General features: G+C 37.2%; 1 pseudogene; it reads right to left on the minus strand.

Moving 5' to 3' along the window:
• Positions 1-1374: 1374 nt before the first annotated feature.
• LOC114518073 overlaps positions 1375-13837 on the minus strand; it is a 39811-nt pseudogene continuing 27348 nt past the window's right edge.

A 13837-nucleotide genomic window follows, 5' to 3' on the forward strand; every position in this document is an offset into this window, starting at 1 on the left:
ATCAAAACAAGTGTTTGCTATTTTAAAACTACAGCACATATCATGATAATTTTAAGATAAGTTTGAAGGAAGACGTGCGAAGAAAGGATGTCAGGTGGTAGAAATCTTGGCAAGAAACATGAGAGGCTTCTATAAACCTCGCGTAAAGATGAACATAGTCACAAAGCACCTTTCATTGCATGACAAAACACACTTTACTGTCCTTCCCCGATTAAATTGATATTCATGCCTTCATGGCAACAGAGTCAAACAGAGCGGCTTTTAATATCTTGAACACAAAATTTCTTGCCTGACGTCACGAAAAACGACCTACAGTGACCTGTGCTATTTTTAGCAAAAGGGCTATAAAAAGATTGGTCTTTTTATAGCCTTCTCTGACTAAATTTAGAAACCGGAAAATTGCTAGGACCAGAAAATCGCAAAATCCTGCAAATTCAGCAAACATGTTATGTTTTGGTTTATAAGACAAAGCAAGACTTATTTGGATACAATATACTTCTGCGTTTCCTGTTAAAATGGTCAAAGGGTTATCATTCCTGCTTTTGGGGCTCATTTTCGATGCGTTTAGAAGGTATCGCGTATATTATTCCGTAGTTTCAGTTTATGAAGTATGAAGTTTAGTGAATAAATCGGGACTCTTAAGTCATGTTTAGTGTTTATTTTATTAAAATCATGCATGGCAGACAATAGTATTCACTCTATAGACTTGTATTTCCGTGACCAGAAAAGTTCACATATTGTAGATTTCTAGCCCAGTCGCACTGTAGGGGAAAATCTGCTTTGAAGTTGAAATTTACAGCGAAAAAAAAATGAAAATCGATTTTGTATTAATCAATCATTATTGATCTTTTCATCTTTTCTGATAAACTATTTTAAACGTTTGTAATGGTCTTAATTATAGCTATTCTTGGCAATGGAAGATTCAACAGATAAACTGTTACAACTGTTGCCTCGAAAAAGTGATTTAACTCAACTAATAATCTTTCATTTCATTTCAGCGTTAATGCCTCCCCGTGTATCATGAACGCGTGCCAGCAATGTGGGAGATTGGATACTATGGTCGTGTTTCTGCTGACATGCGCACTGATTATGCTCATAGAGGGATTTTGTTTCTGGATTCTCAAACAGATCTCTCTCTCCTTTATAATCCCATTAGCGCTGGCTACATTTGTAGCGATTCAAATAGGTACTAAGTTAGTTAATGTATTCATCTCCTTTTAAATGATTGTTTTTTACGTTAAGTACATCCTCGTCCCCAGAGCCATGCAACCGCGCGATATGATATCGAGTAAGAAAAAAAGTCATGGATACGAGCCCTACTCGATCAGCTTGCATGGTGACAATTTGACTAAGTAACTAATCGAGGGCCTTTTTACAGTGAGAAGAAACATGTTCCATGAAAGAAATTTCACAGAGCAGAGACGAGGCAGTATTCCAGTTGAAAACACAGATCAGCCCTACGACATGAGTTCTAGGGTTTAATGTAATAATCAATAGCATATTTTAGGCAGTCGTCAGTTCAATAATACTTTAGCGACTTACAATTTAGCACGTTTTACACAAATATTTACAAAGATTCGACAATAAAGCCGTAAATCTGACGGACCATTTCTCACACCTGCAAGCCTATTACTTTGCGAAAGTAGAAGTTCGGTACACCTATGGATATAGATATACAACTATCCTATAAAATACTTGAGCTATCCTGTAAAGTACCTAAGCTAATCAAGCTAAAAATTGAACTACTTTAACACACAAAAGAGCACCGTCTACAGCACCTAGAATCCCTCTTACCGAGTCACAAAACACTGAATTTTACAAATTAAATCGAGTTTGAATATATGTCTATAAATCGATTTCCTAGCAATAATAAAACGGGGTAAATTATGTTAGATAAAAAGGTATGTAATATGACCTAACTAGTAGTCTGATAGACTGTTGAAATTTTATTACCAAACACTGCACTTTGACTTCGGGTTCATTCGGGACCCAATTGGGCATTTGAATGCCTTCGAGAACTCTGGGTAATTTGATAACATACCAATCACTCTGTAAGGAAAACATTACGTTGAAATTCTGGGATCCCATACTGGTCGGGAGGGGGGTGTGGGGGATTGATGCAGAACTTTCATAGTTTCAAAATTACCTGATCATCCCAGGGGGGTGTTTTTCCCATGGTTTTGATTGAGGTTGATATTTCGAGCACATTATCTAATTGCAACAAACTTGTGTCAAGGTAAGACGAAACAAAATTTCAAGAACGGTATTTTAACACTATAAATAAATACCTGTGCCGATCCAATGAAAAAGAGTTGATTGTTTGTTAGGTTTAACGCTGGAAGTTCAGTCTCATTGTGCTTTTTATTCCACTTCTGGTACGCCTGCGGATAGAAAATACACTCATTGCAAGTTACCGATTTTGGTGGCACATGAACTTTCATCTAATTTTCAATTTTTATACCTGGAACGCTTGTTTAATTCCACCATTATCTGAAATGACTTCGTCCATGGCACTTTTAATATTCAACTTTTAAAAAGGGGAAATAGGCCAAGCATAAGTGACGAGTTATCTTGTGCTTCAAATGTTAGAATCCGGGGTAATATTTCACCATCAATTTTATTGATGAGTCTGAGGTTCACTGTCGACCATTAAACAGATTGGTTGGTGACGAATTTCAGCTCAATACCTATTCTCTACTAATCCCAGGGCAGACATATGGCCTTTGAACTAAGCCTTGGACTTACGAATAAATATTTTATGGTAGATGGGACCTAACATTGACGAAACCTCGTGTACCTTAGTACCCTGGTATGAATATTGTGAATATTGTTTCGCAAGACACGCTGTTCTCTTTTGGAATTCCATCGACGAAGAATTTGTCCACCAATCGTAAAGATTTCCATTCTCGTCAAAAGTCCGACCTACACATTGAAACTATTCTCTTAGACTCTTGATCAAATGTTATTATTGCAAAACCAAAAGAGACTGTGCTTTTTACCATCAACGTCAACGCTGTGAGTAATTTCGTGGCCAATGATCATGCCTACTCCTCCATAGTTCAAAGACCTGGTACGGGAAAATTTTCAAATTTTGTACTTAGAGGCTGATTTGTAAGTAAAATGAGCTCAATGTGTGACCACTGACTGTTTAATAGTCTTAATTGAAAAGATTTCCATTCTCTCAAACATATATATAGTTACATAGTTCTTACAGATTATTTTCGAATATTTCGAGAAGAATCTAAGTTGTCAGAAAATTTAAAAACAGAACTGAAATGAAGACTTACATTGGACGGGATGCATCAAAGAAAGGTGGCTGTAACAATCCAGTTGTAACACCTAGCAATCAAAGACTGTTAAGGAAAGGCCAGCTCTCATTGCACAGCATAACTTTAATCTATAAGACTTTGAATAACTTGAATCTATAAGACCTTGCTTTGAAAGCAATTCCGCTCACCCATTTTGTTCGCTGGATTTGAGTAGTACCCTAGAGCAGCGAAATCGTCAACACAAAGCCCTAGACAAGAAAAGGCAACGAAATTAAGCTGCCAGATTGCATGCAAAGCAGTGATTTTTAGTTGTACTAATTCTCAGTGCATGTTACACAAAGTATTGTTTATTCTGCCTTGGGTTTGTATGTCAAATATGTGCTAACACAGTGATATATGTCTATAAGTCCAGCTAGGTGACAAAATAAAATTCTTGCATCCATTTATCGATTAAACTTACCTGTCTTTATCAACTGGTTGCAAAAGTTTTTCTAAGATTCTCTTCATTTTATACTTTTGTTTGCTTATCCAGTTTCCTAAGTGATCATCACTGTTTATTTTAAGCTAAATTTTCGTTTTTAAAAGACAGAAAGGAAAAGAAAGGATTGACTCGTATTTTGGTGAACTGCAAAGTGTCTATAATGATAATCGTCTCGGCGAGGATTAACAAACCTACCCCAGCGTACTTGGCGTTCAGCTTATCATGGTCGAAAAGTATTTTCGCAAACGCAATTTGTTGCTTCATTGCTTTAGCCTAGTTACAAAAATGTAGTTATGAAATAAAAATTGAAATTGAATCTATATTTCTGTTCAACACGCGTCACATGCAGCTTGAATAGAGTTAAGGCTTAATTTTCTTAAAACTAGTTCATTTCAACAACTTGCATGAACAGAATGATCAAACACAATACCTTCTTGACTGCTGTTCTTCTTGTGTCAGAATCAATCCACGATGTTTTCATGTCGTTTATGTGAACATTCTTTATTCTTTCTGCCATATCTTTCACCTTAAAAGAAAATACGTCACATTTCCCAGTATCAACTTTGAGAGAATGAGAGGGGAGGTCTGCAGTTTTTGATTTACCTGTTGAAATTTATCGCTGCCAAAATCATCCATAATCAAAATGCTCAACGGCAATCCGAAAAGGTCTCTGACATGATGGAAACAAATCTTATTTCTCGCTTGGTTGGCCAGTCTAACAGCCCAATAGTATTTAATAGCGGCTAAATACTTGGAAAATTCTTCAGACACAACTCGAGGAAAATACTGGTAAGTCTTCAATATTACTTCCCACATCATATAGTTCGCTATCACTCTAAATTTAAAGATTTCAATCAGGAGTCTTGCCACAATATCAAATTAGCGAGGTTCAGATTTGATTTTCACTGACACTCTCTTTGTTAGCTCTCGTATTGATAGACTGAATTGGACTGGATTAGTTGATCTGATTGACGTATCACATTTGATTGCCTGACTTTCATTTAAAGATTGCAGAGATGGTAGTGGAAGTCATAATGTAAAATCTTGTCGGAGAGTATGATTCTCACACAAACTGAAAGTATACATACGTTTTATCAGTTGTCTCCAGGAGTCTCGTGAGGTTCCTCATTACATAGACAGGTGAGCGCATGTTTACTTGTGTTTCTGAGGTTATAACCACGCCAGTGCCTTGGAACAGTGTTTGGAAATACTCCAGCCAATTGAACTAAATCGACCAATAAGATACATTGATTATTGCACGATTGATTCCAGGAAGTCGAGGCAAATTCATAGGTTTGATGGGTGAAATGCGTGGGCTAGGTTCGGGCTATCAGTTCGTGCAAGAACAGTTCATTTAACCTCCTTAACAAACTGGCAATTATCATCTCACCGTACTTCCCGTTGCATTCTGTAATTCTCCTAATGTGACTGGATGGTAACGTTTTGATATTGGGAGCGCTTTTTCTCGTGGCAAAGTTGTCTGAAATGAAGAATGAGAAAGTCGTTGCAGCAAAGCAGCATTCTCACGCCTGGTATTACAAGACGTCGATGGCTTGACGCTTATAGGTTTCTGGTGGTATAGTCTTTTTTAGGTTTCTGTGTTCTAGAACTTATCTGTTCTTACAATCCTCAAGATTTTCCTCCAAATCAACAGCCTGGTTACAAAATTGGCATTTTTTATTTAGCTTTTTTTGTCATTGCTGTTCATGTTGGATTTGCCGTCTTCAATCATGAAGTCCCTGATAACATCAGGGCGCCTATATACCTCACTGCATGATCTGATATACCTTTACAATGTAAGGGGGGGGGCAACCCTCGGTTCCCAATATTATTATATATATATATATATATATATATATATATATATATATATAATATGTATATACTCCTTTACCTCTACCAAAGATTTCTCAAACTGGAAGACCTCGTTCATTTGTTTGCGAATAACGGAGTTATTTTTTGTTGTGTTCGCTAATATTGCCATCACTGTCAACATGAGGTTCTTGTAAGCCTGTTTCCGAATAAGACAGCAATAGTGATCAGAAAGATTATTAGTGCATACTACGTCAGCACGACTCCTAAATACAATGAGAACATGTATAGAATACAATGAAGTTTCCTTTGGGAGGGGGGGGAACACCCGATGTATATCCCTTGCGGGAGCGCAAAACACCTCACATACTCCTCCTCCCTCCCCATTCCCTCCATGTTTACGTAAGTACTGTTATACATCAACTACACACCTTTGATTCAGCAGTGGTGTTTGATAGATACATTCTTCTGGGACGTTCATAGGAAGCCCATTGTACTATCTAGAAAGACATACTCAGTTAACCTAGAAAAGATCATGGAGACTGATAGTGAAAGTTTCAATAAATTGCATGCATGAGAAAATGACACACATAAAGCATATGTCTTGATGAGTTCTTGATATTTTCACCAACTTTAGCAACGAATAATGGACGAATGTCAAGGTTTCGTCGAATTTTCACGAGGTTTGGAATGAATTCCCAGGAGTCGTTCGACCATCCAGAGGTGCTAATATTCCATCCACCGTATTCCCGTATGAGCTTGCGTGTTTGTTCGGCCTTCTTCTCTTCCGTAATGTTTACATATTTCATACAGGCTGAGAAGTCTTTGAGCGCTTTTGATACCGCAGGCATCTGAGAAAGAAACATGTAAAATGATTGCCCTTGATCAACGATCTAAAAATCGGCGCAAAAATTGCTAGAGTAAATGGGCCTTCAGACAATGATACTTATTTAATACGGTGGATAAATCTTACGTTTTTATATTTCCTGATAGTGTCCTTGTCTTGTAGTTTTCTTAGAAGAAGATCATGAATAATGTTCCCAGCTTCCTTAAACCTACTAATTTTCGGCTTGCCTCGTGGGAGATCGTTTTCGGATAACCATTTGTTGCATGAGAATTTGTAGAAATCATTGCAAGGGTCTACACTCCAGTCAAGGCTGGTCATAATAGCTGTATAAAGATACAAAAATTGGGGATCATCAGCTCGATCGTGAAAAGGAAGATAAAAAAGAAAAATACCGACCCTAAAGCAAACCGAATGTGAAGCTTACATTGTGCCTGCGCGCCACTGGGGTCAGCGGTAGACTTTTCGGTGGCGCATTCTTCGGTTTCATCACCATTCCCGGTAGAACCTGAAAAAAATATTGGGAGGTTTTCAGGCATGAGGTAATGTAAAAGCCATGGAAAATTTGAACTTCTGATTAATTCTTTTCAAAAAATATCACAATTATACACGAAGGAATTTTCGGCACTTTTTCGACACACGAGGAAGTACAATCCTTAAATATAATCCTAACTTTTAATCCTAAAGCTGATCCTAATCCTTACCCAACTACTTATACCAAAGGATTAGAATCAAGGATTATATTCGGACATGAAATTATTACCAGAATATTAACAGTGGACATACGGTTAAAACCAGCGTTGTTATTAGGAACAGATTCGGAATAAAATGATTTGATTATATTTGTTATATACCTGACGTCTTATTTGCAGCGTACAGCACAACAAACACGATGGTAAGAACAATGAACACGGAGACAGCGACCATGAGCACGCGTTCCAACACGGTAAATCTACCATAGCTCACGCCGAGTGGCTTCACGGTAGCGCGTTCCGCATCATCGATATTTTCAGTTGACTTATGATATCGGACCTGACTAGGCATTGCTTGGTGTCAGTCGGAATTTGCTGTAAAATTCGATAGAAAATGAGGATATTGGTGACAAATGACTATGGATGGCATATGACGGAATTGATTGTATAGATGCTATGGATCATAGATGAGTTCATTACAGACAATATTCATTATTATCGAATTATTGATGATCGATGAATGACTATAGATGATATATAGATGAATAGATCGTATAGATGAACAGACTATGGTCTATAGATGATCGTGAATTATAGATGAAAATGATGATTAAATATTGACTATTATATACAGGAATAGAATATGGTTGATATCATGATAAATAAGTAGAATATATAGACTATAAATGATAGATGGATAAATAAACTATTATCGATAAAATTGATTGATGTCTGGGCATGATAGGATAAATGATCTGTAAACCGAGGCTGATATATGAATAATATATGAATATTAAACTACACCCACATAATACCACGAAACACTATATAAAAATGAAATACATCATTCATATCAAGCAAACACAGACAACATAAGTATATCCCAGCCATTTTCCTTGTCCACGCGAACACCCACGTTCAATCAATTCAAATATTTCCAGTCAATTGAAAGCAGCTAGCCACTCATTGTGGGGTTTAATATGCCGTGACTATTGTCAGTCTGGCCACAGTTGCAGAGAATGCAAGCCGTGTGCATTTGCTACACGCTTAAATGCCTCTTACATTTTATTCAAAAACCCTTTGAAATCGCGACGCACTTGTGTCTAACCTTGAAGAACGATTTTTAAATGACTTTTCCACCAAATCGCCAGTGCGGAGAGATTAAAATCTATGCCAAAACTAATTTAAAACGTTTTATATTAGCGAGAACGAGAATTTAATAATACTTTCCAACACATATTACAATAAAAGTAATCATGCAAAGAATAAAATGGGGGGTAAATCAAATTTATACATTGATGTTGTCACTTTGAATCATTCTCGCAATAATTTTTCACTTTCTCTGTAAATAAATCTTAAGTCGTAAAATGTACCGTAAAAATGTACTGTAAAAATGTACATATATGGGATGTGAACTTACTGCAACAAGTCTTAACGTTCCAGTTAAAATTAAAAAGCTGAAAATGTAATTTATAATCCGTTGCGAGATTAAGGGTTTTATTTTATTGGATACAAAAATTCTCATCAATCTCATGAATGGAGATGTTAAATGCAAATATATATATATTTTTAACAAAATGTCATTTTAATTTTTTAAGGATTATCCCTTGGCGTGATATAAAAACATTTCCCATGCATGCAATATTCTTGGCATGTATTTGTGACTTTTCTGCACATGCAAAGCTCGTAATTCAAAAGCACGTATGCAAAAGAAAATCAGAAAAAACATCGTCAGACAGCACTTCTAACAATTCCGATTTTAACAATATAAACAAACTATCGCATACAAGCTTTAATTAGACTTTTAGACAAATGTATAGACATTATTATATATCAATATTTAGCATGGGGTGGGAAATTCTAATAACGTTTTTGTCCGCGCCAGGAAATCTCGAATCAGCGGTAGCTTACGTGAGGTTGGAGTAAAGTTTCGAATCCTGACTCCTTGGAGGGAGGCCTTCCCTCGAACCAATTGGGTTAATTGTTAGGACTGCTGCAATAAATTATTCTCACCCTTCAAAAATAACGTTGCGCGTTGACATATTAATACAATATTAACATAGCGCTATAGTTTTGACATGAAGTTCATTTGCTTCATATTTGACATAGCAAATTTTACACGTAATCAAAGAACGCGGAGTATGCTTTCGAAAATGCCGCTAAATCATGCGCACGTTTACGCACTTCAAAATCCCATTAACACAACAGGCGCACAAGGGACTTTCCAGCGCGTATTTTATTCGCAAGAGTTTTTAGACAGACGCGCGGGCGTTGCTATAGCTACTTCAACGGTACTTTAATTCAACAACGTGTTTAAAGAAGCAACTCGCTTCAAGCGAATAACGTTGTAATCTAAATTTAGGTAGTAAAATTACGCGCGGTAGCCTTGGAAAAAAAACACAAAACCGAGAAACTCGCTGTTCCAAAGTTTAATCAATCACACGCCTGTATGACGCATAACATTACAATAATACAATTATACAAAGGGGATAAATGGCGAAATGTCAGGAGGTTTTCCTTACAACGCATATGATAACTCAATCGTGGCAAATATCATTTATATAAATAGCCAGTCAAATTTCTGAAATATTCGAACGAGAAATCTCGGTTGGGGTCTTATCGACCGCATATCGCTGCTAAGAGTTTTAGACAAGAGTGATATATATCAAGCGTAAATTGTTTACATATCAGATGCTGGTGGGAAGGAAGTACTGATATCATACAAGCATTCATAATTTAGATACACGTCTTGCTATAAATCATCTTAATCCCCTTCAACTGTAAACCTTACATGCGTTTGATAGCAAAATTATGTCTACATAGTTATCTGCTCCGCAAGATGTTTTCATTTAACTGGAACCTCGGGGATTTAGTATAGGTTTTGATGGCAGTGCGCGCGGTCAGCCCGTAATATTCGCATCGCTGATTGACTACCTACTCGATCACTCTACCTGTTACAAGCAGTTAAGAAAATATCTCGTATATTGATGCATAAATGAAACCTCTTCAAAAACTTGATTAACATTACTTTACAATCCCCCGTCTGGTGACCATTATCGTATCCCCCGTGTACTGTGCAATCAAGGGTCTTCTTGCTTTATGTTAGCATAATTCGCGTATAAGCTATGTGCGTTATCATCCACTTACTAAAGCGTAGTTTGAACGTGTCTGAAACCAAATTATTGATTCAGATCACTTTCCATATGTAAACATACCACGAGTCTTTTATTTACTTTCATGAAAGTAGATCAGTTTTCAATTCAATAACACAACAGCATGGTAAAATTATAAAAAGGAACGTTAATTTAATAGTCTTGACAGTAAAAAAAAAATACAATGACTGATCACAATACTAAAGGATTGTTATGAATTAGAAGTTGCTATAACCACGGTCAATTACCCATTTCTATTGACCGTAGAATAATAGGTGGGGCTATATTGCCTATATGAAGACTCAAACCCTATACAAAAACGCCCGAGAAATCTTTACAGGCCTAAAGCTCAGTATCATGATAGAAGTTGAACTTAAAGGATGGAATGACAGCAATTCCATGTACTAATAAAGACAAAACAATTCAAGGAAATGAAGCAATCTCTTCAAGACGTTTGATTGCTCAAATAGCAGACATTGCTTGCTATAAAATCGACCATAAAACGCTGACAAAACCCTTTGTTGTCTGAATAGGCACATACGAAAGGCCAATAAAACCCAAATTGAAATGATTCCTGAAATTTAATATCTTGAATATTGGGCATAATATATAAACTGCGATCACGACAACACCCTATATTAATACACTCGACAAGCATAGCTCACGGCTATGGGTAACTTCCAACAAAATGTTGATGAAGATATGGAATACTGCATCATGCACCAACTCACAAGAGTGGGCTTGATAGAGAAGCTTTTAAGAACCAAGGCCAAAGATGCTTAACCCTGATCCTACGACAAACTGGCCGTGTTTCAGGCCAGGCTACGGAACCTTTAATTCCCATGTATCTAATCTGAAGACATCCTATCTTTCACATGCACCTACCTGTCAATAATGAGATGAAACGGATGTCAAGCCAACGCAGAGTTTCAACGACACTCGCAATACCTTCAGATCCAGTAAACACACACTGCTCTTGCTCCCTAATGCAAGTAACAGATACGCTATAAACAGCATGCGTCGGGCTAGTTAAGGCATCATAACCGCCGTTTCTCTGTTGTCGGTTAATGCAAACTCAGCGTGCTGGCCCTTTCAAACGTATCTTCCGATATATTAGTCCAAGAGCGCGAGAAATTCCATTTTCGGGGCCGCATCCCATTTTTAACTCCACAGTTGTTCTATAGCCATTCCCTTCGAAGCCATAAGTGGCCTGCTGGAATATCGCTATCTTCAGTTACTTCAGTTTTGGAATATTCTCAGACGATCTTCGTCGGCCTGGGTGGCTGTTCTGCCCATAGCAACGACCGTCCGGGGATGTTACGATTCAGGCCATTCAACTGTCATTTCACCTCAGCGAAGCAAAGAGCGCGAATGCAACTAAACTTAGCGGGCTATAAATGCTGGCATATTTGCCAATTCCTTTTTTTCGTTCTGACTGTACTAATTATGAAATTTTTTCTGTCACCGGCTGCTTAACGATTCCACATTTCGATCAGTTCGTTTTGATCCAATGACCTCGGTAAACTGGTAATCAGACTAAATTGGTTTACCATCCTTAAGACAACACAACTAAACGTGGCTTTGATTTGGATAATGGGAAAATAATTTCTTCCACTAAAACTTTCTCGCGAAATCACCCTGTCTTAGACTGACTGGACGCGATTGTGGAAAGTTAATCGATGATAAATATGAAGAACATTTTACCAACACTCCAACTTCCGTTGTAATGCAAACGATGAACTGAACGGCAACACGACTGGCCTACAACAGGAAACTCTTTAAACTCTATAGGTTTTTTAACAAGTTTTCTTATTCCACGGCTGGATGAAATTGGAATGTGGGACTGACTACTGAACTCGGCTGTACTGTCTTTGCAGGTTCATCTCATTTTTGGGTTTGGCGAATGTTCATGCTTTTTGAATAAGCGAAAACAATTTTTGCGTGATCTAGCGAAAGCCATGGCGTCACCTGTACAAGTTCTGAATTCTCATTGGCAGGTCAATTGAAAAACCAAGTTTGTAAAGTTCTGTTCAGGGTGAAGCCAAATCTCATTATCAAATCAAATCAAGCTAACTATTTTATTCATTTGATAATTATTACTATATGGAAAGGAATGAAGGAAGAGGTTTGCTGCATGTATGTTGTAAATATTAGCCAATTTTATCTTTAAAGACCCATTTTTGCAGCTGAAGAAACAACAAGAGTTCGCGTCAGTTGATCTACTAATCTTGTCAAAATTTCAGCCAAAGTCATTAATTGACCATTGAACGTTAAAAAAAAACCCGATATCAAACAATGAAAATGTATTATTCACGCGACAGCGGTTCCTAACATTTGTTAGTTCTGCATTTACGAAAACCCCTTGTAAAAATATCACAATGTTTTTATGTTGCGGGATCGTGCTGTGAACTCAGCACGGGTGAAGGACGGGATGCTTTGTTTTTAATTTCTAGTTCTACACGAATGTAGTCTTTCTGCCAAAAAGATTGGTGCTCTTTTGGTACGCAGTATAATTACTTCAATATACATCGCAAAGCACGAAAACACAGGAAATGTGCCGGGTCTTAATGCCGTCAAGATAACGAAGAAACATGGACAAAATCCAATTGAATTCAAGTACCTAAATCGATCACTTGAATGCTACGAGTAATAATGAATGATAGAACAGACGAAGCTATTTTTGGCACTCTGGAGAGTGACGCAAAACAGCATTTGTCATATGCATCAACATGAGAGACAGGGTCATCAGTTTCCTTTCTGAGTTCTACCAATAGCATGCCTAAGTCGAAAATGTCTACGAGAGCTGTTTGTCGAGGTTGATTAGTCAAACAAACGACTGGAAGACTTTCACAAACACGCTGTCCATGTTTTCCCAGCAGTTTCAGTTTCCCGAAGACGTCAGTCGTCAGATAATTGGAAAAAGTCGTTTGCATTTTATTCGATCCTTCGCCGCTGGCCGAGTACGAGCCTGCGGCAGCGCGAGAGAAGACAATATGAATGTGAAAAAAAGACCAACACAGCCCAACACCGCCGAGAATGAGAAAATTCACTGCTGTTTACTTAAAACTCAGTAATTCACAACTTAAACAATCGTAATCTCAGACGATGTTTTGAGTGTCAGGAATGTCACTGTAAATTCCGGTTTCAATAGGAGTAAGTTTATTTTTTTTCTAAGATATTTCATTTACATATTGATGCTGTATTTGGCAAAAAAATGGCGACAGATTTCCTTACCTTAAAATCTCGTTCAATGCTCATGATACACTTCACAATCAAAACTGAAAATCCACTTTTGTGCAATGGGCAATCCCTCTAGAAAAAATACAGCCTACACGTTAGCAAAAGGCAAAAAAGGCGAGGTCTTTACTGGACAAAATAACGTTACATTTTGCGCAATGCTGAAGTTGATAGTTAATTGATATCGAAGAATTAATAGAAATTAAATAATTGAATTTAGCTTACTTCATTAAAATCAATTACACCTTTTTCGCAATTTGCTAAGGAATTGGTCGCACGACTATATAAGAAACAAAATTTAAACAAAAACTGCCTAAATTAGAATGGAAGTTGTTCCATAACTGCTTTCT

This window comes from Dendronephthya gigantea, unplaced genomic scaffold (genome assembly GCF_004324835.1).
Source record: "Dendronephthya gigantea isolate DGI-Jeju-01 unplaced genomic scaffold, DenGig_1.0 000010F, whole genome shotgun sequence".
In the NCBI taxonomy this organism is placed as follows: Eukaryota; Metazoa; Cnidaria; class Anthozoa; order Malacalcyonacea; family Nephtheidae; genus Dendronephthya; species Dendronephthya gigantea.